Consider the following 27,399-nt stretch of genomic DNA (forward strand, 5'->3'; position numbering starts at 1 on the left):
GCTTTCCAGAACTTTCAGACATAAGAGAAAACAGGAAAGGTATTTACCCACATAAGTTACACTGGTAAACTGTAAATAAACCATCAAGAAACAGAAAAAGTTATGTAAGATTTATTATGACTTTAAAAAAACATGGTGAAATGTAATTTATTAAAAAAAAATCTGCTTACCTCTGAATTTTTTCCTATAGATCTTCTTGTCTCTTCTTCTAGTTCCTTTTGTCTCCCAAGGTGGTTGTTCAAAATTCCTTCTTGAAGGGCTCGGGCACTCTTTTCCTGAGAGACCTATCTCTGTGTTCCTCTTCAACCTACAATAATACAATAAAACTACTTGCATTTTGAGAAAAAACAGAGCTAGAAATACATCTTCCCATTCTCCCTTGTATACTTGAAAATATTTTTGATTCCCCACAGTTATGATAATCCACCTATAAATAATGAATTTTAATTTTCTTCTGAAAATTTAAGAAGAAATACAGGATGTTTTTGATTAATTTAGAAAAAAGTCAGGCTTTGCCTGAAATACAAATGAAACCTAAATTTTGAAAAAGGAAAAAAACAATAATAAACTGCAAAGAAAAAAAAAGAACAGACCAATTGTGAACCAACTGTACTCTACTGTCCTCAAAATTTGGCAACAGTTATCTGTGGTGACGCAAGTTGAGGCAGACTGAAAAAACCACTATGTCTGCGTGGCTGGGTTTGGATAAAATGGCCTTTATTGTTTATACAAATTATTTATATATCTTAGACAGTACAGGTGTTAGACCCTGATAGGTTTTTGTGTCCTTCTTCTTGCTTGCTATTTGCTGTTGCTGTAGGTGCCCGTATGCTGCGGTTCTAAGTTCTGGTTCTTCACATCCTGTTTACATACCTGACAATTTGTGGCTGTCTTCAAGGTACACGGCTAAGTTTTGAAGTCAACTAACTTGTCTGCAGACCTGCTGCAGACCCCAACAGTTATCCAATGACTCTTCCATGAACAAAGCACCTCCTTCTCTAGGCATACTGGAATACAATTGAAAAGAAGCAGAAAATAAGACAGTGTTTAATTCATTATTTAATATACCTGTTTCAAGAGCTTTCTCAGCATTCTTATCTCCATTTCTAAAGTCCTTGAGTATAACTCAAGTTTCTGTTTCTCCTCCATCTCTTTACAATATTGATCTTCTTTCCTTCGGAGTTTTTCTCTCATTTTCTCACACAGGACTTCCACTCTGAGCCTCTTTTCTTCTTGTTGTTTCAAATAACATCTGGGATTTAACAGAGTATTTGAGAAACAAAAGCACTGATATAAAAGTAGATATTCCACATGATGAACTTGCAGAGACAACTCAAACCATAAAAAAATTTAAATGTTTTCAGAGTTCATATTTTTACTGTACTTTTCAACTTTTTAAAGAATTCTAACTTCATTCCATTGTCCGTGGTATCAGTTGTACAAGATACGGAAATAAACCATTGAGCAATTTATCAGTTATTTGTAAGTTTACATAGGGAAATACACACTAGTGTGTACACTTCTATAATAAAAAAATAAATCATCTTCATATTACAGCCGTTTTGTTGAAAAAGGAGTTCATTGTCTCATCAGATCAAAGCATCATAAACTTTTACTATAGTTAATATACATTTTCTTAGTATACTAAAGCATTGCCTACATATTACAGATTCAGTGACTAGAAGTAATACTGATGAATCAGCATGCCACTTATCTATGGCAGACCCAACAATTTTTTAGCAAGCCTTCTGTAAGTCTAAACCAACTGCTGACCACAGAAAGAACAAGCAGTTTCTATTTACTCAAGAAGGATGTCAGTGTTCAAAACCAGATTCAGAAATGCATGGGGTTTAAGCTTAATACGATTAAAAAGAGTTTTAAACCTCAGTGGATCTACCTCTGGGAGAAACTACAGCAATTTCATTTTGAAGCTGATTTATAATGAAAGCCTTATGGAAGGTCAGCTTCTTTACTAACTGAAACAATCGGCAATAAGCACTGACATGGTAAAAAATGGTCCATGGTGTGCGCATGGTACCCAAAAAAGAAAGCAGTTTTGTGTTTGATCATTATTTTGACTATTTTTTCCAATGTACTTGCAACGGTGAACAAGAAAAAAAAAATCAAGTATCAACATAAGGAAAGAACTGCCAATTGAAAGCCTGCTTTAGAAATTCTGGAAAACAAGAATCTACAACCACTAAAATTACTTGAAAGACTGACAGAAACATTTGTATTTGAATGGTGTATATTGCAAGGAAAAAGCTTTACATAAAATTTCTAGTGTAATTTCATTAAAAGTGTAACTTTTGTAAGTATAAATTTAACACTGCTTGGAGAATTCATTTAGAATGAAAATATTACTTCTTTGTAATTGATAGATATTTGAGGATTTTGAACAACTACTGAAGTCAAATCCAGGCCAAGCTGGGACTGGCTTTGTCTTCCTCATAATCCTCTTCCCCGTACTGGGAGGCACAACTCCCCCAGGTCCAGCTCCCACAGCCTCCCCTCACAGGGCTGGTGCTCCTGCACCCGGACCAGCCTGGCATCTCCCGGCCGACCTCACACAGACTGGGTAAGATCTCTTGGACTGGGAGGCCAAAAACTGGACCCTGGGCTCAAGACACAGTTCAGCAAGCCCTGAGGAGGGGTGGATAATCACTGCCCCTATTACCCTTGCACTGCTGCCCTTCATACAGCCCAGACTGCTGCTGGCCACCCCAGCTGCCAGCTCACATTGGCTCCTGCTGAGCTTGCTCTCTGCCAAGGCCGCCTGGCCCTGCTTAGCCAGCTCCCCAGCCATGCCATCCCACCGTGTATCACCACAAGGAGACCTCCCCTCCCAGGCCAGGGCTTTGCAGTTGTCCTTGCTGAATTTCCTATGGTGCCTGCTGACCACCCTTGTTTGAAGTAATGTGAACAGTGATGAGAAACCTCACACATCCAGGTCTAGCTCAGGAGTATGGGGAAAGGGGCAATCCCAAATTTGACCTTTCAACTAAACAAACAGGTAAGCAAACAAATGCTCTAAGCTCTGTTTTGAGTTGCACTGGGTGGAGTTACCAGAAACCCTAGTATTATAGGCCAACAGAAGCTGCAAGGACAAAATGAAAACAAACACCCGTATCTCAAATCTCTCTTAGAAATCTGATTTCCCCATACACACTCTCTTGTTCTCTTCTCTTGCTAGAAAACAAAGTTAAAACAACATCCAGAAGATTTTACATGGAGCTGATATCTGGACATTTTTCCCCTCTGACATTATGTACTTCATAGCATAACTTGCCCATGGGATTCAAAAAACCCAAACCCAAAAAACTGGAAATTCTCATCCTGTTGCCTGCACCATCAGCATCTTTTGGAACATAAACACTGACAAGATAATACATTATCAGACCACAATTTACATACTTAAGGCTTTGGATATCACTTTTTCATTCTGCTGCTTGGTGAGCCAATATGGATTTCAAATCTTGAGTCTCCTCTGCTCTTAACTGTGACTCCTCCTTTTCGTCTTCCAATTTCTTTACTTCTCTCGAGAGAGCTGTATACCGATTTTTCCCACGTTCTATTCTCTGTTCATATTCAAGAAGTATGTTTTGCATTTTTAACAAAACAGCAACACCTATTTTGAGACAGAAAAGACACAAAGCTGCACGTATGCACAAATACTTTCCAATGTATAATCTGTTCAATGCTTTGCTGTATTAGGTGCAGGTGGCAGGTTTCGGTAGTGGGAAGGTCCCTGTGAGAAGAATCCAGGGGTCGCCCCGTGCTGGACATGGATGGTTTCAATGGACCCACCCCAGGGCACAGCTGAGCCTCTCAGCCATGCTGGCAGCACCTCAGGAAAAACAAATGTAGGAAAGGGCGAAACCACCACATGGGCAGAGAAGGGGAAAAGCATGTGAAAACCAGCCCTGCAACGAACATCCAGGTCAGCGAAGGAGGAGGGAGAGGTGCTGCTTCAGGTGCCAGAGCAGAGATTTCCCTGCAGCCCCTGGAAAGAACCATGCTGGAGCAGATATCCACAGCGCAGTGCTGTGGAGGACCCCATGCCAGAGCAGGCGGATCTTTCCCAAAGGACCTGTGACCCATGGAGAGCCCAGGCTGGAGGAGATTTTCCCCGGAGGACTGCAGCCTGGGGGAGGACTCACACTGGAGCAGGGAAAAGGGACAAGGAAGGAGCAGCAAAGAGAATCTTCTACGTCCCGACTGCAGACCGCAGCCTCCCCGTGCTGCCTTGGGAGGGCTGGGGAGGTGGCAGTGAAGGAGTGCAGTAGAGCTTGAGAAGGGGGGGTGCCGACGTGTCCTTTTAAGATTTTGGGTCTTTGTTTCTCACTATCCAAATGTATTTTAATCGGTGGAGTCTGTTTTGCCAGTGACAGTCACTGGGAAGTGACAGCCCTGCCTTTACATTGATCCACAAGCTTTTTCACCCTGTTTTGTCAAGGAGGGGCAGTGGCAGCACTGGGTGGGAGTTTGGCCTTCAGCCAAGGTTGCCTAATGAAATTTTAGCATAGTTTGATAGACCTAGTAATTGATGCTTATGTTTATACAATGCTATATGCATATATGCAAGCATCTTATGACAGTTGAAATTTGTTATATTTATTTATTTATTTATTATTTTTAAGCAAAGCCATTATTTTGCTGTATTCTTTGTCATTAGCTATTGAGGGGTGTGCTGGTTTTGGCTGGGATAGTGTTAATTTTCTTCACAGTAGCTGGTACTGGGCCATGTTTTGCATTTGTAACAGCATTGGTAACACAGGGATGTTTTCATTATGGCCGAGCAGTGCTTACACAGAGCCAAGGTCTTTTCTGCTTCTCACTCCACCCCACCAGTGAGTAGGCTGGGGGTACGCAAGGAGCTGGGACAGGACACAGCTGGGACAGCTGACCCCAGCTGACCCAAGGGATATGCCATACCACGCGGCATCATGCTCAGCATATAAAGCTGGGGGAGGAAGATGGAAGGGAGGGACATCCAGAGTGACGGCATTTTGTCTTCCCAAGTATTTCTACACGTGATGGAGCCCTGCTGTCCTGGAGATGGCTGAACATCCGCCTGCCCATGGGACGTGCTGAATGAATTCCTTGCTTTGCTTTGCTTGCGTGCGTGGCTTTTGCTTTTGCTATTAAACTGTCTTCATGCTGACCCATGAGTTTTCTCACTTTTCCCTTTCCGATGCTCTCCCCCATCCCACTGGGGTGGAACAAGTGAGTGGCTGTGTGGTGCTTAGGTGTTTAGGTGTGGCTGGGGTTAAACCACAACAAGGGGATATAAAGAAGAAAAAGATCTTGCTGACTTTTGATGACCGCATTAGAAGGAGCTGAACTGTACTTTGCAAGAAACTGCTTCTCCAGCTCTGACTAGACAGAGAACCAATGATAAAGTAAGGCACATTGGCTGGTAATGCGGGCAAACATCTCAGGTTAGGTGACAGTTTCACAGCTTTTGAGGGGGATCTCTAATCAGAAAGAGATATTATATCAAAATATGAAACTAAAATATTTAGGAGTGCATACAAAGAAATCATGTTTTAAGGGGAACTTGTAACAGCTGAAGACAGTGACTTGAAAACATACCTGTATGATCCACACTAAGCTCTTCCAACAGCAACATAGCCTCCTCGTTGGTTGAAGTTCATAATTTGACATCCTCTGAAGTTGAGTCACATGAGTGAGTTAAACCAGGGTCATCAGTTACTTCCATTGGTATGCTGACCTACAAAAATACAATATTTTCTGTAATTCCACCGTCTAGTATTACAGATCATTACAAATGCATTAATGATTCGTTGTCTCCTTCACAGCCCACAGATTTGTCTCAAATACAATAAAGCTGCATGCCAGCAGCAATTTTTACATCTGGTTGATCACTACATAAACACTGCTCCCATCTATGTGATTAAAAGCTGATAGAAACTGTTTATCAAGAAACTAGTTTTACAGTACCTTGTTCTTTTCACTCCCAGTTGTTGCTGCAGGTCTAGAAAACATAAATATATTTCAGTACTGAAATGCTTACATTGCATTATGAATAATACCTAAAGTTGCTTTGAAAACTAAATCGCAGAAGTGAATTAAACTAAAATCTAGTATAACAACTTTGTTAGATGTAGTTGAAGGCTGAAACAGTTATTGTGTATCATTATGTCTATTGGAAGGCTATTTTTTCCACAAGATATTAAGCAAATAGTTGAAATAACTGTTCTCTAAACTTCACGCAAAGTGACAGAAATCTTACAGCTACAGACATGTAGCTATACAGTTATGTGCATTCCCTGTTTAATACCAGGGTTTTAGCTCTCTTCAGTACTGAGAATCCTTCTCTTACAAATCAAAGAACTGTAATTTTGGATTCTCTGGTGTCCTGGTTCTGGCTGGTATACAGTTTATTTTCTTCACAGCAGCCCACACAGTGCTGTGTGTTAGATTTCTGACCGGAACAGTGTTGATAACACACCAAATTTTTAGCTAGTGCTGAACAGTGTCAACAACTTCTCTTTCTCACTTTGCTACAACCCACACAAGTAAGTTCAGGGTGGGCAAGAAGTCAGGAGGGTACACAGCTGCAAGAGAAAAGGTGGAGCAGGGAGCAGGGCAAAAAGTCCTGAGATACCTGCAGTGAAAGAGTAATTTTTCTTTTCTGTAAGTCTCTCCTCACCCTTTTTAAACACATGAAATATTTCTATGCCTGTGCACACACTCATGTTATTTATCAGAATTTGTGCACGTGACCTTATCGTTATCTTGGCCAGCATGTTCAAAGCACTCTAAACAAAAAAAGAAGTGTTTGTCAACACAAAGAGCACCAGGTAGTGTGGTCACACGAAATGACAAGAATCTTCATATGCATCAGATTTGCCAAAAAACCCAAAACACAACAAAAACCCAAACTTGCCTCCAGCTCTCAGGTCAATTTTTATCAGTAGCATCTAGAGCAGAGATTCCTTTGAAGGACAGACAGGAAAAAACTGCTGAGGTTTACATAAAAATATGTGTGCCTTCTTTAGACTTTTGAGATTGGTTTGGTAATATCATCTTTTCCCCTCTCCTGACAAAGGGCATATTAACTTAATGAAAAGGAAAACACCAACTGCATGGAGATCACTAAAATCACCTAGAAAAGGGAGTAGTAGCAAACCGCGATTTCCTACTTTAGTTTTCTAGGTGGCCATTTCCTACAAAAATAACTGCTTTTCCCAGTCTGCTTTTCTTTCTGGTTTTGAAGATGCATTTTGCCTCAGTATTGACATGGAAATCACAGGAATTTGGGTGGGTTTTGTTTTCTTTTTTTTCCCCCTTTTTTTAGAGCAGGCAATAAATTTGAACCTCCATCGTGAGCTTAGTGTTTTCTAAAGAGAAGATTTCTTCACTTTTTGAGAAGCAGTGGACCACTCACTATGGCTTTCACCACTGAGGAAACTACTTCAACTACTACAATATTAGAAAACCTAAGACACTTACATAGTACTACAAATAAGAATTAGAGATTATTTCCTTAGCTTACCATTTCATTGGCATTTCAATCAATTTTGAGCTCTCCCCAGATGAAAAAATATTTTTGTCTTTTTCTTCTATAGTGTTTTCATTCTCCATTTTCAAATAGTCATTCTTCCTTAGAGTAATCTTCTATTTCATTTGCTAATTAGTGATGTTGGCCGGTGGTGTATTTAATTTATCCAGACATTCCTGTTTTGCCACCACCTGGGCTCTTGAACATCTTTGTTTGCTTTTTTCTTCTCAACCTATAAAAACAAAGTTAAGCTTCATGTATTTCTTAGTATTTCTAGAAGACAGAAACACCACATCCAAGATTGATTAATTCAGGATTTACCTCTGAAATAATATAAAATGAAATCTTTTTTTTTAATTCATAGAGAAGCATTTTCACAAAATTAACACTACAAAGTGTATTATGTCATTGAAAGTACTTTGAATTCACTCATGATGAAAGACATAACAAAAATATAGCCCTTAGAAAGAAAACAATAGTGTATCTTAAAACATTAACAACAAAAAAGTGAAAGCATTACTGATGGACAGAGTTAGAAGGACTGCACAATGTTAGTTGCAACAACACCAGAAAAAAAAATTTGAGTGGAACCGTGCTGGGCTACTGCTCCCTTAACAAGGGGAGGAAAGAAAAAAAGATCCCAAACCCACAAACACAACTGGTTTAACAGGAAAGAGGAATTTTCATGAAAGGCAATGAAGACACACCATGCAGATATCACAGCAAATGAATAATTAGTCAAGACCCTGTTCAGAAGCTATTTTCATTCTTTGATTCAGAATCAGAACTGATATAATTCTATGGATTTCTTTTTATGGCAAATAAGTGATAACTACTTGCACTGGAACCGAGTGCCACCTATTGTTAAACTGGAACAATAATGCATTCCGTTTTCCAAAAATGGGGAAAAAGACAACTCTCCACTGCCCTCTTTATCCACAAGTCACCTATTTCCATTAGAACAAAACTCAATTTGTAGGAAGCATCTTCCCTTTGTGACGAACTGCTAAAGTGAACAGGACCATTGATCCGGAGCGAGATTAAAGAATAAAGAGTAGCAGGTGAACTACCTCTTTTTGCAGCTGTACCTTCTCTTTCTCCAAAGCCAGGAATATTATTTGCAGCATTCCTACCTTACCCTTAAATCTTCCCATATCTTGTTCTAGTTCTTCATCAAGATTCCTTTTCAGCATGCCACATGATTGCTGAGTATTTGCAAAAAGACTTTCCATTTCTGTTTCTCCTATTTTGTTGTCGATAAAGCAGTCCCTGGGAAAATCATCACTAAATCCAGAGTTTTTTCCAAGTTCCCTCTCTGTTACAAAAAGTGCATTTTCATCACTTGTAGAAACTGTCTTATTTTAGGAATAATATTAGAAATGGCATCCAAAAGACTTGTTTTTAAGCTGTATCTCAGGGAGTATTCAGGACCTCCCACTGCATTTCTACTACTTCCATTTTCATTCTCTTCCATTTCCATAGGAGGCATTTTTTTTCTCTCTTTCCTTTTGCTAGAGGCACCTTTGTATCTTTGATATTATTTATGCAATCTTCATCTGTACTCCAAGTATCTTCCATGTTTGCATTTCAGTTATCTTGATCAGAAAGGACACCAAGACTCAAATTACAGTTTCCATTTTGGGTACTTTTCCATCTAGCATAAGTTTAATATCTCCAAATTCACCTTTACTTTCTAAGTTGTTACTTGATTCTGTTGCATGAGATGAAACAACATGAGAACTCTTCAATTCATCACTGAAGCCATCTTCTGACATTTCTTCCACAAGGGAAGTAGTTTTCTCAGTTTCATTAATTTCATCAAACAGCTGCTTTAGCTCTACTGTAACGTTTTAAAAAATTGTTTTCAATTCCCTTTTCTCATTTTCAACCACATTCTTTCATATCTTTCTTCCCAAGGTTTTGGACTTAACTGCTTGTCAGCGCTGTGCAATTCCTCATTTTCTGATGTGAAATTTCTGCCTATCAGTGTGATTTTCACGTGCTGTTTTTCTATCAAGTTGATAGTTTCTAAAATATATTTATCCTTAAGTAAACAGGTACAGACAGAAAGATTATCAAGAAAAAAATATTACAGTTAATCTATGCAGTTTCTGTTGCAAACTCATCATAAATAGAAACAAGGCATTTTGAAATCCTTTTTCATAATAAAAATCAAGGGATACTAAATGAAAGGTTCACTGAATTACCATCTTCTTAACAAGAGAAGGACTCAGAGACAACAGTTTCTTGGGTTAGATTTGTCTAGGCATTAGGGTTGCTTTTATCTTTTAGCCTACTTGCTTTCTGTAACTGCCGGCATTTGTCACAAAGCATGTTTATTTTTCACATTTTATTGCTTTAATACCATTTTTCATTAAAACTGCCAACATTTTTCTCACCCACCCTCCTCCCTCCATCGCGCTCTACTGTCTGGCATTTTACAGTCCCCAGCCATCTAAGCTAACACAATGTGAATGAATGTGACAAGCTTTTTACTGTTCACCACACACAGAACTGGCTAAGGTAGAATTATTTCTTCACCCAAGATTCAGAAATAATAAATTCCATTCCAAGGTCCAAAGAAAAGGATTTTTTAGAGAAACCTGCCTGTTCCTGCCCTCATCCCAGAAATCAGGAACCCAAACTTGCAGGAAAACCACACCATGCCTTAACCCTACCCAGTCCCCTCAAGTCCCTGTCCCCATGCTCTGTTTCTCAACAGCTCTGACTGCTTCTGCCCTGTGTCACAGTCCTGACCACACGCTCCCTCCCCACATGTCTCCTCGGATCGTGGTGCCTTCTGAACAGGGCCTGCAGCCTTGGTGTCCCAACAGGCTGAGACCGTCATGCTCCTCGCACTCCTCTCTTGTTAGCCAGGCCCTTTTCTCCCTCGGCAAAAATCCCTCCTCTCAGAAGAGGGAAGGAGCACCTCAGCCAGCCACCATCTGTCTCACCCTCCCCGTTCCCAAGCTCATTGCCCAACTACTACCACCTTGCAACAGGCTTAAGTCCTGTGCTTTGCCTGTTAGAATTAGGCATGCCCCTCTCTCGTGATGCCTGGGTGTGGGGTTGAAATCATTTGCTACGCTGTCCCTTCAGGTGTTCCAGAGGACGCCAGACCCCTCTGTGCAGCCCTGCCCCGTACGCCCAACACAAGCAGGATGCCTGCCTTATTCCCCTCTAGGATACCCTCTGAAAAAAACCCTTTTCAAACACTTCACATGGCCAAACAAGAGCATATTTTGCAGAGGCTGGGAAAGCCTCAGAAAGGTCACCACATTTCAAGGTGTTCTGTTTGATCTTTGTCTTACAAAGAGGAAGACCGGCATGTTTAATCAAACAGATCAGCATATTACAGACAATTCTCCCTCTTCACTTGAATATGTATTTTGCACAGGCAAAAAACCCTGTATTTTGCACAGGCAAAAAAAGCATTTGGCTGCACTGTTTCTTAGCAGTGCACAAGATGAAAAACACCACTCAAAATTTAAGCAAACCAACTGAAAACAAATCAATATAACAGCAAGCATCCGACATAGTGACAAGGATTTTACCTCACCATAAGAAGACTGTATCCAACTTTACTTCAGACTGCAATACAACCTTCACCTACAGGACTCTCCCTTCAGCATTATTCACTGACTGGTAAGTTTTCTTTACCTTAGTGTATAATACAACTTACTGAATCAGACTGAGCAGAAGAACCACTGATGTTGCTGGAAAACTGAATTTTACTTTCAGACATTGTGATATGGATCATGTAGAAGTGATCTTGTAGAAAAGAAAAAAAAATCACTACGAAAAGTTATATAAATGTATTACTGACATGGAACAAGACAAACAGAGCACAAATGCTATTGGCTGCTCTCCAGCAGAGTTACACCCTGGTCTTCTTCTTCCTTCTCTGTAGGTATTTCAGTTGCTGCTTACAGACTGGAAGTGACGCTAACATAACATGGCATATCCCAGGGTGACAGCGGGTGGGTTAAATGAGAGTGGCTGCCATTGCTTCCCCACTCCCTGAGCACCGAGTGGTTTTTACAGCGCACAACAGACAAGCAAAACCCGTTTCAAGCCGGGCTGAGAAGGTGAGGGGAAGGGAGAGGTCACTCACGGACTGACACAAACTCCCACATAGCCCCAGGCTGAGCCCCAGCCCAGCCTTCCCGGCCCTGGCACTTTGCATTCAGGGGGGCAGCTCTCACGGGAACCGGGGGGCTGGTGTCACGTGGCCTCACACAGGGATCATCTGATTCTGACATGACAAACAGGCTCTTCCCCATCAGGCTCTACTCTCCCTCCTGACCCTTGCCCACAGATTCACAGACAAAACACAGCCGCCTCACTTAGGTTAAGGATCCTCTCACTAGGAAGCACACCCAGGAGGAGGTGGCACACAGGCTTTGGCTCCCAAGCTCCCATGAGCACAGATAATGCAAATTTTAAACTTGACATCTGGTCGTCTTCAGCTCATCTAGGTTTTTGTGTATCTTCATACCTCCTCCCAACTCACTTCACACGCCATTTGTCCGACAGCAAAGGAACAGGTAATCCTGACATTTAATTTCCATCAGTTCAAAGGGAAACAGCTGGTGTTGAAACCCTTTTTATTCCAGGAGTCCTAGCGTTGCAGCTGAAAAGTGCTTATATTTATAATTTATAACGATGGGTGTCCTGAACATAGAATGATTGCTTGCCACGTTTTTCTAGCCTCGGTATCTCTGGCAAAATACATGTGCAAATCTTATTGCATAAAATACCAAGTCCCTCAGCATTTCTAGAGGCCACATTCCTCCTCAGGGCTGGGAAGGGAGAATCACTTCCCTATTTCCCTGTGTGCTGGTTTCAGATGAGGTGCGACACTTCACAGCAGTGCTGGGGGTAAAGCTGGACTGCGTTATGCAAACCTAAATATTCTGCCTGGCTCCAGAAGGCTGCAGGTCTCCCTAAGCTCTTTTACACACGCTCCATCGCTGCTATTGCTTCAGCAGCAGTTTTACCTACCAACAGAGGCTTCCTTAAAAATATGTTCTGACTTTCCTGAACAGTGGATTGTATCCCACAGTTTCATTGATTTGGACAGCAGAATCCCGCAGTTTCTGTTGAAGCTAACGAAGACTGTGTGCTTTCAAAACCAAGCACATTCAGCACCTCCATCATAACTCTGAATTAGAGCTATTGCCTAAACAACTACATGTTGCACACGCTGCCCGTGCCAACCTTGGCTAGCCCAGCCCTGTTTTACTGATTCATCCAGGCACTTGCATCAGTGCATCTGACTTGGTGAATTTACACATGAGAAACCAGGCATTTCTGACCAACATCCATGCTGTTTAACTGCACTGGTTATTTTTAAATTAATGACACATTACTAATTAAAGTGACCAAGACAAGTCAGAACTACAGCTTGGTTGTAGTCAAAATCATATGCGCCACAGATTTTCCCTGAATTTCTTCATAGAATCACCTATGATTGCTCTTGTCAAATACATGAGTGCTTCTTTCTTTACCTGCAGAAAGCTTGGCACAACACATACAATATTGTACAACATACAGATCCATCTGACAGTGAGACCAGAATAACCTTCCTACAGTGCAAGGTGGGCTGCATATCTCCAGAAGCACCCACAGACCCAGCCTGCGCTGCTTTAGAGACAGCAAAGATCCATGCTGATGAGAAACGCTCTCATGCAGATGGCATTTCACCTTGTCCACGGATTTGAAACACAGGTTGCTTCGCGAAATTTAATTTTATGGTTTCGTTCCAAGGCAAAACAGACTGTCCAACAATTTTTGACTTACACTAAAAACCATAAATATTCACCTTCCATATGAACGGATACATGCCAGGATATGTACTGCTGATGAATTTTTTCACATGTTGCTGGGGAGCAATACCTGCACATGTTCATCTTTTTGTCCATCCCTACTGGGTTTCCTTCTAGCTGGGTACGTTACATCTCAGGGTTGTATGGAGGGGATTACCTCCAAGCAGCTGGACAGATCACCAGCCACCCCTGTCGCTCCTAAACAGCCTCTGCTCAGCATCTCAGTGCCTCCCAGAGCAGTGGCTTGCTCAGGAAGAGGTGGCCTGTGATGGCTCCTCTCCAGGACACATGCCCACAGGATCACTGAGCAAAGGACTATCCCACACCATCTTTCCCCTCTTTGAGAAAGAAAGCACGTATGTATCTATGGCTAATCTCCCTTCTGAAGCAGTACAGCTCAGCTGAGACCTCAGACTGCTTTGCTGGAGCATCTGGGATTCTTACCAAAACTGTCTCCATGGACTCTACCCAGACTCAGTTTTGTGCAGAGGAGGTATTTACTGCCACATGCACAAGAGCAATGGCAAGGGCAGGCAGTGCAGCAATCTCCTGTTACTGAACATATGCTCTGGGACTCCCAAACAGGCAGTCAGTTATATCCCTGGCAAAGTTCTCCAGCAGAGCCACCCGCCACCTGTGATTTGTATTCACCTCAGCTGTACAAACATGGCGTAAACAGAAGCAGAGTAGCTCTTTATCTCCAGCACTGTATATCCCTTTCCTTCCCATGTCACCACCACTTGCAAAAGCGCTCATGAAAATGAGCAAACCCTACCCCCCAGAAAGAGGTAGGGTTTTCAAATGAAAGGAGGGTATTCAATGGAAAGCTTCAGATGTGCCCTGCTTGAAGAATGTACCACTGGCAACCACTCCTCTGTGAGAACTGTGGAGATGCAGAGGATGGAGGAAGGCAGGTATCAGGGAGTAACTAGAAACCCTGTTTTGCTATTGCTGCAGTATCCTTTGGCTGTGGGGACAATAGAGCTCTCTATGAAATGACGATCAACCAAAAAATTTCAGAGGGGCACAGGAGGGAGCACAAGCTGCTGGTCATCAGAAAAGGGCTGTGCTCAGCTTTTCTGCAATAGGTTGTCATAGGCAAGGTGAACACGAAGCACAGGGAGGATCTGCAGTTCTACCTGCCTTGCAGGGGTTTGGCCTGAGCTCCCCCTTTGCAAACCAAGTCACCCTCCCACCACATGGCACAATGTCTGCTTAATGTATGACCCAGCAATTGGGATACCACATGCAGAGAAATCTGAGAGGTCCCACCTGTTCACAGCTCTAGTCATCAGTGGTTCCAACAACTTCTGATGCTCAGGGCGTCCCCTGTGCCAGTGGTCCTCCCTCCAGGCGCCCCTCCTCCTCTCCATTTGCCCTGGAGTAGATGAACTCAACATCACATCCATTCTGGGGAGATTTAAGCCCCAAAGAGCTCAGAACTGGCTGAAGCCAGCACAAAAGCCTATCTTCTCTCTCAAGAGTTGTAGTGTCCTTACACCCTCCCTGTCTTTCCCATCTAGATCAGAAACCAAACAGGGGAAGTGGTTCATGCAGATACACAGAGAATACTGAATGGGACACACTGCTTTCGTTGTCTTTCAACCAGCGAGAGACCTCAGAGGTATTAATAAGCAAGTTCTGAGCTTCCTATCCTTCAGTTGGCAGCTGAACGGCAAAACATGCACATGTACATAAGTAAGTGATGCATTCCCAGTCACCATGCACCACAATGGTCCCAAGTTCCCACTTCTCATCACACTGTACCTTCTCCTTGGAAGTGGTGGTGCATAGTCTGAGAACAGAAGCCATGGATTTATGAAGAACAATTTGTCTGGTGAAGATCATGTGTGGTGGTGGACCCATCTCCACAACAAAGAGTTGTGGAATCCATCACAGTTGTCTGCAAAGCTGGAAAACCCCTTGACACTGGGCTTCAGAAAAGACTTCCTCACACGTACGCAGGTCGCCCAGGATCAGGGCACTGGGAATAACTGTGTGAAGTGAGAAAAACACTTTGTTGTTACTTTGCTTGGACTACTGGCCAGTTTCATCCCTGATCTTTGCAAGCTCCTCTTTTAACTCCTTTATTTTCTCAAAGGTGCTTTCATTCTGTTTGAGGAAAAAGAGAGAGAAATATGTATAGTCCCCAGGTTTATCCCTGGTAAACACTTTCACATGTTCATTTAGTAAAGCAGATTAGATTGATTCCTCATATATATATATATATCTTATTTTTTTTTGGGGGGTGGGGGGGTGAGGAGGGTGATTATAATGAACTCATTCAGTTTTTAAATCAGGCTTAGGAGCCATGACTCACTGGCTATGAATACATGTACACACACGCGTGTACAGGACAGCACAGAATACTCTATTTACTGATATAGGTCTAAAAAGACATTTTTTTTTTCTGTCTGTGTATCATTTATGGCTGGACTGCATGGACAAGATGGTTTTCTTAATTCTGTGAAAACACTTGCATCTATTGATGCCTGTATCTCTAAACATAGTGATATGGTCATACTGCCAAATTTTCAAAGCAGATTCCTGTTCTTACACCATTCTGGGCATAGTGGACATACCCATAGAAACACCCCTAATGGCCTAATGTTCATGCCTATTCACACATTTATTTCTGCTATTTTATCATCTGTAAAGAACAAGTGCTCCTTTCCTCCACCTGTCTCAAAAGAAATCTGAATACTTAAGGAATTAAAACAGATTGAGTCGGCCAAATGAAAATTTAAACATACTTACATTAACAATGCCAAGGTGTTATTACTAAAATGCAAGCACTTTGACAGCAGGTATCTTATGAGTGCTGTGCAAAGTGACAGAAAAGCCTCAAGAAAAATCTACTGGAGTTTGGGTTAATACACTAAATCCCAGCACAATGGTTCAAGGGTAAGGGCACTTTAAATCGGAATGTGTCCTGAATCATGTTAGGAAGAAGACAAAGAACATATCCTGATGGGAAGATCATTATTGATTAGGAAAACTAGATCAGGCTAATATAAATTTGTCCCAGGTTAGAAAAGGCCAAGAATCTTTTAAAAGACACTACAAAAAAATAACATTTAAGAGAAAATGAAGTGTTGTAGCAAATGGAATTAAAAGGAGTCCTAGAAAGTAAATCTTTCAGTAATAAGCAAGCAAATCTAATAAAAATCTAGGGCATAGAAAAGATTAGTTCAGCAGCAGGATGCATAGCAGATAGGAAAGCAAATTAGTTCTGTCTTACCAAAATGTAAATGGAGGGGGGTAAAAAAAATCAGAATGCAGTGTTTCTTTTTATTTTTCCTGCATCTAATTTTTAACTGTTAAGAGAAATAACAGAAAAGCTTTATTTTTGCTAATGCCAGGAAACCGGAATCTGGAATTCAAATTAATCCTTTACAACAGGGGTCCTCAAACTACGGCCTGCAGGCCAGATACGGCCCCCCAGGGTCCTCAATCTGGCCCGCCGGTATCTGGGCTGGAACCAGCGCCCCGTCCTCCTCTGTAGATTGGGTCAAATCTTAATACTTGGCTTGCTGTATCAACATAAAAATAATAATCTAGACTCAAAAATCATATAAAAGAATATGAGTCAGTCCTTGCAGGAAGAAGACGACCCACCTGGGTGTGATTCTATGCAACCTGCTCTAGGTGAACCTGCTTTAGCAGAGAGGTTGGACTAGATCAGGGGTCCTCAAACTACGGCCCCTGGGCCGGATACGGCCCCCCAGGGTCCTCAATCCGGCCCCCAGTATTTACAGACCCCCCCCGCCGGGAGTTGGGGGGGGGGGAAATCAAGCATCCGCAGATGACTGCCTGCCACTTCATCCGCGCCGGCCTCCGCAGCCCCCACGCACCCGCCAGGACTGGGCTGGAACCAGCGCCTCGTCCTCGACCTGCCCCCCCAGGGGGCGCCTCTCGGCTACAAACCGCGCCGCCGCCGCCCCGTCCTCCTCTTCCTCCTCCTCTGCGGTGCGCGGCGGGCGAGAGGCGCGGGCATCTCCTCTGCCGGGCAAGCTCAGTCGGCAGCCTCTGCACTGCGAGGTCCAGCCAACTCGGGCGAATCGCCAGAGCCCCGGCGCGGCAAAGTCCCTTCAGTCCCTTCTGGCCACCCCGTCCGGACTGCGCTGCCGGGCTGAGGAGGGGGGCGGCGGCATCAGCGAGGGGGGCGGCTCCCCCGTCTCTCTCTCCCTCCCTCCAGCTCCCGGGCAGGGCAAGCAAGCCAGCACCAGGGGGAAGCGCGCGCACCATCATGTCAAAAAAAAAAAAAAGAAAAATTGACTCCGAGTGAGGGGTATTCCAAGAAAAGTGGACTTCTGATTATTTTTTCACGGAGTACAAAGAAAGAGCTGTTTGTCTGATATGCCAGAATTCAGTGTCTGTGTTCAAGGAATACAATTTGCGTCGACGCTACGAAACTCAACATAAAGATAAATGTGATTCTTTGGTCGGACAAGTGAGAAAAGATAAAATATTAAGACTGAAACATGGATTGACAACTCAGCAAAATACTTTTGTGAAGCAAAAGCAGCTCAATATCATCACTTTGAGCAAGCTATCAAGTTGCCAAGCTCATAGCGTGCATTGGCAGAGCATTCAGAGGGAGAATTTGTTAAAGAATGCCTTCTTTCTGTTGCCAAAGAGATGTGTCCAGGGAAGGCGGATTTATTTAGTACAGTGAGTCTTTCAGGACCTACAATTACACGAAGGATTGAAGAAATGGGAGAAAATTTGAATCTGTAGTTGCAGAACTCCTCAAAAAAACTTTGCTATTTCTCATTGGCACTCGACAAAAGCAATGATGTTCGTGATTCTGCACAACTTCTAATTTTCATTCGTGGGACAAATGATTCTTTTGAAGTCACAGAGGAGCTTGCTGCACTGAAAAGCATCAAAGGAACAACTACAGGAGAGGATATCTATGAGAAAGTTTGCCAAACTATGAATGATTTGGAGCTGGACTGGGGTAAACTATTCAGTGTGACAACTGATGATGCTCCTAGCATGGTGGGGTCCATGAAAGGAGTGGTTGCACGCATTAACAAAGAGATGGACAAACGCAACCATTCACATCCAATAGCCATAGACTGCATCATCCACCAACAAGCACTGTGTTGTAAATCACTGAAGCTGGACTCTGTCATGAAAATTGTGGTTTCTTGTGTTAACTTCATTAGAGCTCATGCACTAAACCACAGACAGTGTCAGGAATTTCTGTCTGAGCTAAATGTTGCCTATGAAGATATTCTGTACCACACAGAAGTCCGTTGGCTGAGTCAAGGGAGAGTTTTGAAACGATTTTATGACTTACTTCCACAGGTTTATGATTTTGTGCTTTCTAAAACAAAGAAGTACCAGAGCTCAAAGATGCAGAATGGAAATGGCACCTTGCGTTTCTGACAGATGTAACAGAGCTACTCAACAATTTCATTGTCCAACTTCAAGGAAAGGGGAAGCTCATCTGTGATATGTATTCACATGTGAAAGCATTTCAAGTCAAATTAGACCTGCTCATTAACCAAGTAAAGGAGGAAAACTTCTGCCATCTCCCCACAACTCAAAACCTGTCTGCAGAAAAACCAGCAGTTGCATTCCCAAACAAAACATGTATGGATGTACTAGAAATGTTGCAAATGGAGTTTCAAATTAAATTTAAAGAGCTTTGTCTCCATGAACAGGACATACAGCTTTTCCGGAACCCATTTTCTGTCGACATTGAAACTTTTGATCCGATTTACCAAATGGAATTGGCCGAACTACAGATTTGTGACTCACTGAAAGATGCATTCAAATCAAGCAGCCTTACTAATTTCTATGCATCTCTCCCCTCAAAGACATATCATAATCTCAGGAACCATGCACTCAAAATTGCAACCATCTTTGGCAACACCTATGTCTGTGAGCAGACTTTTTCCCAAATGAAACATCTGAAATCTCCAATCAGATCCAGACTAACTGATGAACACTTGCACAACTTGCTACGACTAGCAGTGACAAATATGAAACCTAACATTGACCATCTCATTAGCCAAAAGCAGGCTCATAGTTCACATTGAAATATTATTTGGTTTTGTTGATTACAATTGTTCTTCATTTTAAGTATTGCATTCTTTTTCCTGTTTTTTGTGCACTACTACAAATAAAATATGTGCAGTGTGCATAGGAATTCGTTCATTTTTTTCCAAACTATAGTCCGGCCCCCAACAGTGCCTGAGGAACAGTGAACCTGCCCCCTGTTTAAAAAGTTTAAGGATCCCTGTACTGGATTATCCCATATCTAGGTATCAAATGCTCTAATAAAATTTTTACCACTGTTTGTGCCGTAGCTCGTGCTACAGGATAAGCTTCTACCCATTGTTTTAAATGATCTACTATTACCAACAAATATTTTATCCTCCCTACCTTGGGTAATTCAGTGAAATCAACTTGTACTTTCTCAGAAGGTCTGTAAACTGTTTTTCTCCCCCCCATGGCTACTTGTCAAAACACTTTCTTATTTATCTTCTGACAAGTTAAGCAATTCTGTGTGATTTGCTTTGCTATTTCAAAAATCCCAATGCAGCCAAATTGTTTAAGGAAATGATCACTTAACACCTTTGTACCCCAATGTGTTTGTGCATGCATATCCAGTATTTGCCTAGCATAGGCTTTTGGCAACATCTCACACCCATCGGGCAGTGTCCATTTTCCTCGTTCTAACTTAGCTCCTATTCTCTCCAATTTTGTTTGTTCCTCAGGGGTAAACTTCTTTTCTTCTTCCTCTAGTCTTTCTTCCTCCTGTACTATGTTAATTTTAACGACCTGAGTCCTCAAGGCTGCTTAATGGGCTTCTTTATCTGCTAAATTATTTCCTCTGGTTTGGTAATCTAATCCCTTTTGCTGTCCTCTCACATGTACCACTATCTCCCTTGGTTCTCTTAATGCCCTTAAAATTCTTACTATTAATTCCTGATGTATAAGATTCCTCCCTTGAGTATTAATTAAACCTCTTTCTTCCCAAATTTTTCCAAAAGTGTGGACCACCCCATATGCATATTTAGAATCTGTAAATATAGTCCCACTTTTCTCCTTTAATAATTCCAGGGCCCTACACAGGGCATACAGCTCACAAGCCTGAGCTGACCATGATGGACTCAAAGGTCCTGATTCCACAGGTTCTAGGTCCTTATCAATTATTGCATATCCTGATTTCCTTTTCCCTTCCACTACTCGGGAGGAGCCATCTACAAACAGTGCTTCTTTCTCCAATTCAGTATCCCTTAAATCTGGCCTTACCTTAGTCTGGGTTTCAATTACCTCTAAACAGTTGTGTTGTAATTTCTCCGATGGTTCTCCAAACAAAAACTGTGCTGGACTCTGAGCAGAGGTTACCCTCAGTTCTAAGTCAGGGGAGTCAATTAGTATTGCTTCATACTTTAGGATCTGGCTATCTGTTAACCATTTTTCCACTTTCTGTTGTAAAACACTTCTGACACTGTGTGGAATATACACTTTTAAAGGAGCACTAAAGGTAATCTTCCTAACTTCCTCTATTAGTAATGCTGTAGCGACCAAAGCTTGGAGACAAGCAGGCCATCCTCTACTTACTGGATCAAATAACTTAGAACAATACCCCACGGGTTTCTTAATTCCTGCCCAGTCTTGAGTAAGGACTCCATATGCTGTCTGGTTTGATGTATTCACAAAAAGATAAAAAAGTTTTCCCAGATCTGGGAGGCTCAATACAGGCACTTGTATTATTGACCTTTTTATTTCCTTAAATTTCTGATCATCTTCTGTGAACCACTTAAGTTGGTTATTAGTTAATTTCTCATATAAGATTTTTTCCTTTTCGCTGTAGCTTTCAAGCCATGGTCTACAATATCCTAATAATCCCAATACCTGCCAAATTTCCTTTTAGTTTGTGGGGGTCTTAAGGATAGGATCCCAGATACCCTGTCAGGATCCAACTTTTTTCTTCCCTTACTCAGCCAATGCCCTAAATATTTCACTTCCTGTTCTACAAACTGTAATTTTGATTGAGACACCTTTAATCCCTTTTCTCCTAGAAAATTTAACAATTTAATAGTAGCTTCTCGGGTTCCTTCTTCAGTTTCTCCTGCTACTAATAGATTGTCCACATACTGCAATAATTTTACCTCCCTGGGTAATGTAAAATCTTGTAAGATTTTCTCTAAAGTTTGTCCAAATAAATTTGGTGACTCTGTAAACCCCTGTGGTAGTACAGTCCATCTTAATTGTTATTTTCGTCCCGTTTCAGGGTCCTCCCACTCAAAGGCAAAATAATCTCAGGATCCCTCATCCAGGGGGCAGGCCCAAAAGGCATCTTTCAAATCTATTACACTATAACAAGTATGTTTGGGAGATATATGACTCAGTAAAGTATAAGGATTTGCCACCACAGGGAATTTAGTGATTGTTTGCTGATTTACAGCTCTCAGGTCCTGTACCATCCTGTATGACCCATCCAATTTCTTTACAGGGAGGATGGGTGGATTATGAGGTGACATACATGCTTCTAAAGTTCCTTTTTCCAGAAGTCTGTCAACTACAAGTTTTAATCCCTTTCAACCCTCCATTGGTATAGGGTATTGTTTGACTCTAATTGGACAATGCGGATCTATTATTTTATGGGGTCCATTTCTATCTTTCCAGTTTCCCCCTCCTTATACCATACTGAAGGGTTAATGACTTCTTCATCCTCTTGTGTTAAAGTGTATAATTTAATCTGCAATTTGTCCCCTTGACTCTGAATGCTCAAGTTTAGTTTCAAAATCAAATCCCTTCCTAATAAGTTGTACTCCGCTTCAGGGAGCAAAAGTAAATCATTAAGACAAATGTTTTTCTCTGTTTCTACTTCTACATCTGTGGTGATGCAAGTCAAGGCGGACTGAAAAGAAACACTATGTCTGCATGGCTGGGTTTGGACAAAATGGCCTTTATTGTTTATACAAACTATTTATATATCTTAGTGCAGGTGTTAGACCCTGATAAGTTTTTGTGTCCTTCTTCTTGCTTGCTATTTGCTGTTGCTGGAGGTGCCCGTATGCTGCAGTTCTAAGTTCTGGTTTCTCACATCCTGTTTACATAACTGACAATTTGTGGCTGTCTTAAAGGTACATGGCTAAGTCTTTGAAGTCAACTAACTTGTCTGCAGACCCGCTGTAAAAACACAAGCATAACCTCTCCCCCAAGTTAACAATTCATGCGGTCCCGACCAATGCCCGGTACAAGAGTCTTTCATGTGTACTTAGACACCTTCATGCTTTCTCTAATAATGACTCTGGGGTCATTCCATTCATTCCCCCTTTTTTTTTTTGTTGTTGTTGTTGTTTTTGTTTTGGTTTGGGTTTTTTTGTTTTGGTTTTTTTTTAGTGTTGTTGTTTTTTGTTCTGGTTTTTTTTGGTTTTGTTTGGTTTTGTTTTTTTTAAGTTGGTGCCACTTTATTAATAGACTCACACCAATGTGTACCCCCAGCTAAAAATACACATGCTATGCAGACTTTGCTATTTAAAAGGTGATAGGTTAAAACTACTCGTTCACACTCTTCCATCTCATCCTAGTTTCTACTCATACTCCCTTAAAGTTATTTAACTCTTTGCTGCAGGATCTTAGCTGCACATCATTCAAAGCAAGGCCAAACCTGCACATTATCAATGTCAAAACAATCCACTGTCTCTGTTCCGTACAATTCTACAATTCCTTTTTTTTTTTTTTTTAACAGCAAAATACATTTCAACCACTGTAATATAGTAGATAATAGGCAGCTTTTCCGCGTGAAAGAACACAGTCACCCTGTACTGCGAAACAGTTTTTTGCAAGTCCTGCACTACTTTCCAAGCAAATGGTGTATGAATGTGAGGATTACCAGCAGCCACATCTCCCAATACAATAGGATATGCGTGCAGTGCATTGGTGGAAGGAGTAGGAAGATCAAGGAGTGGTCCGACTATCTGTTCTGCTAAATCCCAGTTTCTGTCTTTTAATGCCCCATCTCTTACAGCCTGCCAAAATCGCCGAGGGTCGCGTGTCATTACTGTACCACTGGAAACTGGATTTTTACCACCTCCACCTTCTTCATGGCCTGTGACTGATAACGTTGTCGTAGCTGGAACCGAATCCGGGTTTTCGGCATTTCTATCCTACGCAGGCAGGGCTGGAGCTGAAGGGGCGGGCGGGATGGGCGGCACCAAGGGCGCGGGCGGGGGGGGGCGGAGCCGAGGGGGGAAGGCGTGCGGGCTGGGGGGAGTCAGGGGGGCTGGGATCGGTCCGCCGAGGCTTCTGCTTGTCATCCTCATCCTCGGAATCGGTATCAAGTATAAGTCGATGCAGTTGGAGAGATTTAGGGGATTCGAGGCATTGGGGAGTGGCGTTTGGTAAGGGACACATACTCTCCCCCTCCCCCACCCCCTCATCCTCTTGTCTGTATTCTGGAGGGGGATACAGGGGAGGTTTGAACGACGTACCCTCATTCGCATTTTGCTGATTTTTTAAGCCTTTTAAGCCCCCACTTGCGTCTTGCAGACTTTGCAAGTCCCCACTCACGTCTTGCGGACTCTGCAAGTCTCCACTCATATTTTGCTGATTTGGCAAGCCCCCAATCGCAGTTTGCTGATTTTTCAAGCCCCCATTCACATTTTGCTGATTTTGCAAGCACCCATTTGCGTCTTGCAGATTCTTGAAGCCCCCTACAACATGTCTAAGCAGTCCCCATGTAGGCAAAAACCCGGATGCCTCTTTGTCCCCTTTTTCCAGGGCTTCTGACAGTGTTGATCCTAAATTGTCCCAGGTCCACACACTAAGAGCAGTTGAGGGGGACATTTCCACTCCATGTGTTTTGGCCCACAATAACATATCTTTTAACCGAAGCCCATGTAAAGTAATTCCATGCTTCTCTAATACTAATTTCCACATTGATAGCACCATGGTATCTTCTTTAGATAACTTACTCCCCATGCTGTCCCTGGTGGCTCACCTTACCGGTGTCATGTTCTCCTGGGAACCATTCTGTTGGAGATTCATCTTTCCCTTGTTGTTCATTAAATGCTTTATTAATGTTTTGCCCTTGGGGAGCCGCTTCCCTTATTCCCTGTATGATTAATGTTCTCAAGTCCCTCATATTCTGTCTTCCTTGGGGTTGTTGATGATCCCAGTGGGGATCCACATTTGGCCATTTTTGGTCTCCCGGGAGTCCTGCCTGATTCTGTCTTTCCCAAATTCTCATTCCAGCTTGCCTAATCATTCCCTTCTCCTCAGCAGTAAATAAGATCCCTAAAATGGACTGTATTTCTTCCCAAGTATAAGTATTGGGGCCTAGGAATTGGTCCAGTTTTTCAGCTACTCCGAAGGGATCATCTAATAGGGTCCTCATTTCTTTCTTGAAATGTCTTACATCTGTAGTATTTAATGGGACTGCCACAAACCCGATGCCTCCCTGATTGCCTCCGAGGGGTACCTCTCTTAAGGGATATTAAGAAGCTCCCTCAGATACAGCAGTCCTACTTCTTGTACATGCAGCAGAGGTCGATCTAATTCCGGTGCTGTTGGTAGTGGAGGCAGGGGCAACGGTGGTACTGGTGGAGATACCACGGCCACCAGAGGGGGAGCTGCCGCCGGGGGTGGATTGTTAAGATATGGTGGTGGTAGGTTATCTAATGGCTCCCATTTATCATCTGTTTCTCTTTCCCGTTTATCTTCTACTGCTTTTAGTGTAAGTATTGAGGCTGGAAAAGGACGTGAAGTCCTGATCCATAATCCTGCATAATCACTTTCCTCCTGACTAAAAGTTTTCTTTGAATTAACATGTATATTTAAGGCCTGGCAAATCCAGTCTTCAAAGGAACCAAAAACAGGCCAAAAGACATGTGGTCTTATAGGCTCCTTCGGCCATTATACCATACAATACTGGATCATTTATAATTTACTTTTTCCTTTTCTGGGGCCCCTGTTGTTCCAATTACTAATCATTATTCCTAATGGACTTTCTGGTGGTATGTCTGGTAATTTGCTCCCTTTCTCCAGGTCCATGGTCTTCGATTTTGTCTGACCCATCTAGGAATTTTACTGTGGCAATTCCTACAGCCCTTGGTTACCTTAGTAGGAGTGTCTTGCAGGGGGTTTAGGACCCATCACCCACCCACGAATCCTACAGGAATCGCTTCGGTCCTTCACTGGCCAAGTCCCTCGTGGGAGATTGGAACCGCAGTTAGAAGACCTCCACAATCGCTTCAGAACAAAGTTCCGTCTCAGTCACACTCTTACACACACAGGCAACCGAATCCCACCCAACCAAACGGTATACGTCTTAAATACTTACGACTCTGTCGTCTTCGTTTGGATGAGACTGATGAATAGAGACGTGTTAGAACTTGTAGGGCACAAGCCCTGGGAACAAAGGAACAAGCTAACTGAAGACTCTTGAGCCGTTGTGGTTGGGATGGCAACCAGACGGAAAAAGAGGAACAAGTAGCCAGACAGGGGAACGGATAGTGCTGATAAGGAACTTTATTAATTAAGAAAGTCACGTAGGAAGAAACCCCCTAATCTTAGAATAGAAATTGTTGCTATGACAAGGTAAACTAATCAGTTCCTATTGTTTTAACAGTGTGCCTTACATGTCAACCAATCAGTGTTTTTTGTGCTTTGGATTTAACCAATCAGTGTGTAATGTGTAGAAGATAGAAACGTATATAATTGTAAGAAAACCACTAATAAACGGACAACTTGCTTGCATCAAGCTGCGTCCCGTCTCTTCAGTCGCCGCAAATTGGTGACCCCGACGTGATCCGGTGAAGGATCTGACGTGGAGGGGATCTCGAATTGCCTATCTGAGCGACTTGCAGTGAATCCCACAGAACTTTGAATGATCTGCTGAAAGGAAGCAGGAGCCGGCCAGCCAGAAATCCCTCCAGAGTTGAGAGGTGAGCTGTGGGAAATCCGTAATGGGGAATCAGGCTTCGTCCCCTGAAAGAGACGTTTATGAGCTTATGAAAGGTCTTCTTAATAAACATAAGAAAAATATTTCTGGGCAAGACCTTAAAGCAATGCTCAAATGGGTGCAAGTAAATATGCCCGCAGTGACTGCATCTACAGTTTTTACGCGGGAACTTTGGGACGACACAGGGGTGAAATTGTGGGATTCTGCAACAAAAGGCAATATTGAGTCCCACCGTCTGCTCTCTTCATGGAGAGTTATTTTTGAGACTATGAAAGCACAGGAAGAAAAGCCAGAGGAAGGAGAGGAGGAGGAATCGCAAGCTCCTATAGCTCTTTCCTTATCAGCCTCTAAGTCACAGTGCTCTAGACCCCTGCGTGTCAATGCAGTGGAGTATCCGCCAGAAGAAGATCCCTTTGACCCAGGACCGATAGACCCTGAACAAGAACCTGATCTATACCCTCCTGATCTACGTGATGTGTGGACAAAAATAAAGAAACAAGCCTTAAAGGAGGGGGATTTAGAAATGGCTAAAACTATAGTTGCTCCGGTCTTGTATACTCAGGGTTGGGCAGGGGGAGCACGATGGGAGGCTCTTTCTTTTTTGGTTGTTAAAGAACTGCGCCGCACAGTTACAGAACATGGTATTTCTTCTCCCTATTTTATAAGCCTGTTGTCTTCTGTGTTTGATACTTATATCATGACTCCTCATGATTTGAAATCTTTAGCACGATTGCTACTAACCCCGACTCAGTACAGTCACATTGGAGAGGAGGACTGCAAGCACTCTTGCTCACGTATGTTAATCATAACGGTCCTACATTAGCTGCACTAACAATAGAACATCTTACGGGCACCGGTGCACATGTTGATCCGATAACACAGGCTCAAAACTGCCCCCGTGCGGCTCTCGAGGCAATTAGGGAAGAAGCAAAAAAGGCTTTTTTCCAGGTCCCTGACCTACAAAAGCCACAAAAAGCTTTTACTAACATCACTCAGGAGTCTCGAGAACCTTATATGCAGTTTATTAATAGACTAAAACAGGCTTTGGAAAGTCAAGTAGATAATGCGGAAGCTTGGGATATATTGCTAACAAAACTAGCTGTTGAAAA

At 42.4% G+C, this 27,399-nt stretch overlaps 1 long non-coding RNA gene across 1 annotated transcript; it reads right to left on the reverse strand.

The window, feature by feature from the left end:
- Positions 1-1,074: 1,074 nt before the first annotated feature.
- Positions 1,075-5,683, reverse strand: LOC129783140 (uncharacterized). The gene is made up of 3 exons (XR_008745130.1): positions 5,596-5,683; positions 3,415-3,628; positions 1,075-1,252 (listed from the first exon to the last, which is right to left on the reverse strand). It is a non-coding gene; the product is annotated as an uncharacterized LOC129783140 (long non-coding RNA).
- Positions 5,684-27,399: the final 21,716 nt, after the last annotated feature.

Source organism: Falco peregrinus, chromosome W (assembly GCF_023634155.1).
Source record: "Falco peregrinus isolate bFalPer1 chromosome W, bFalPer1.pri, whole genome shotgun sequence".
NCBI lineage: Eukaryota > Metazoa > Chordata > Aves > Falconiformes > Falconidae > Falco > Falco peregrinus.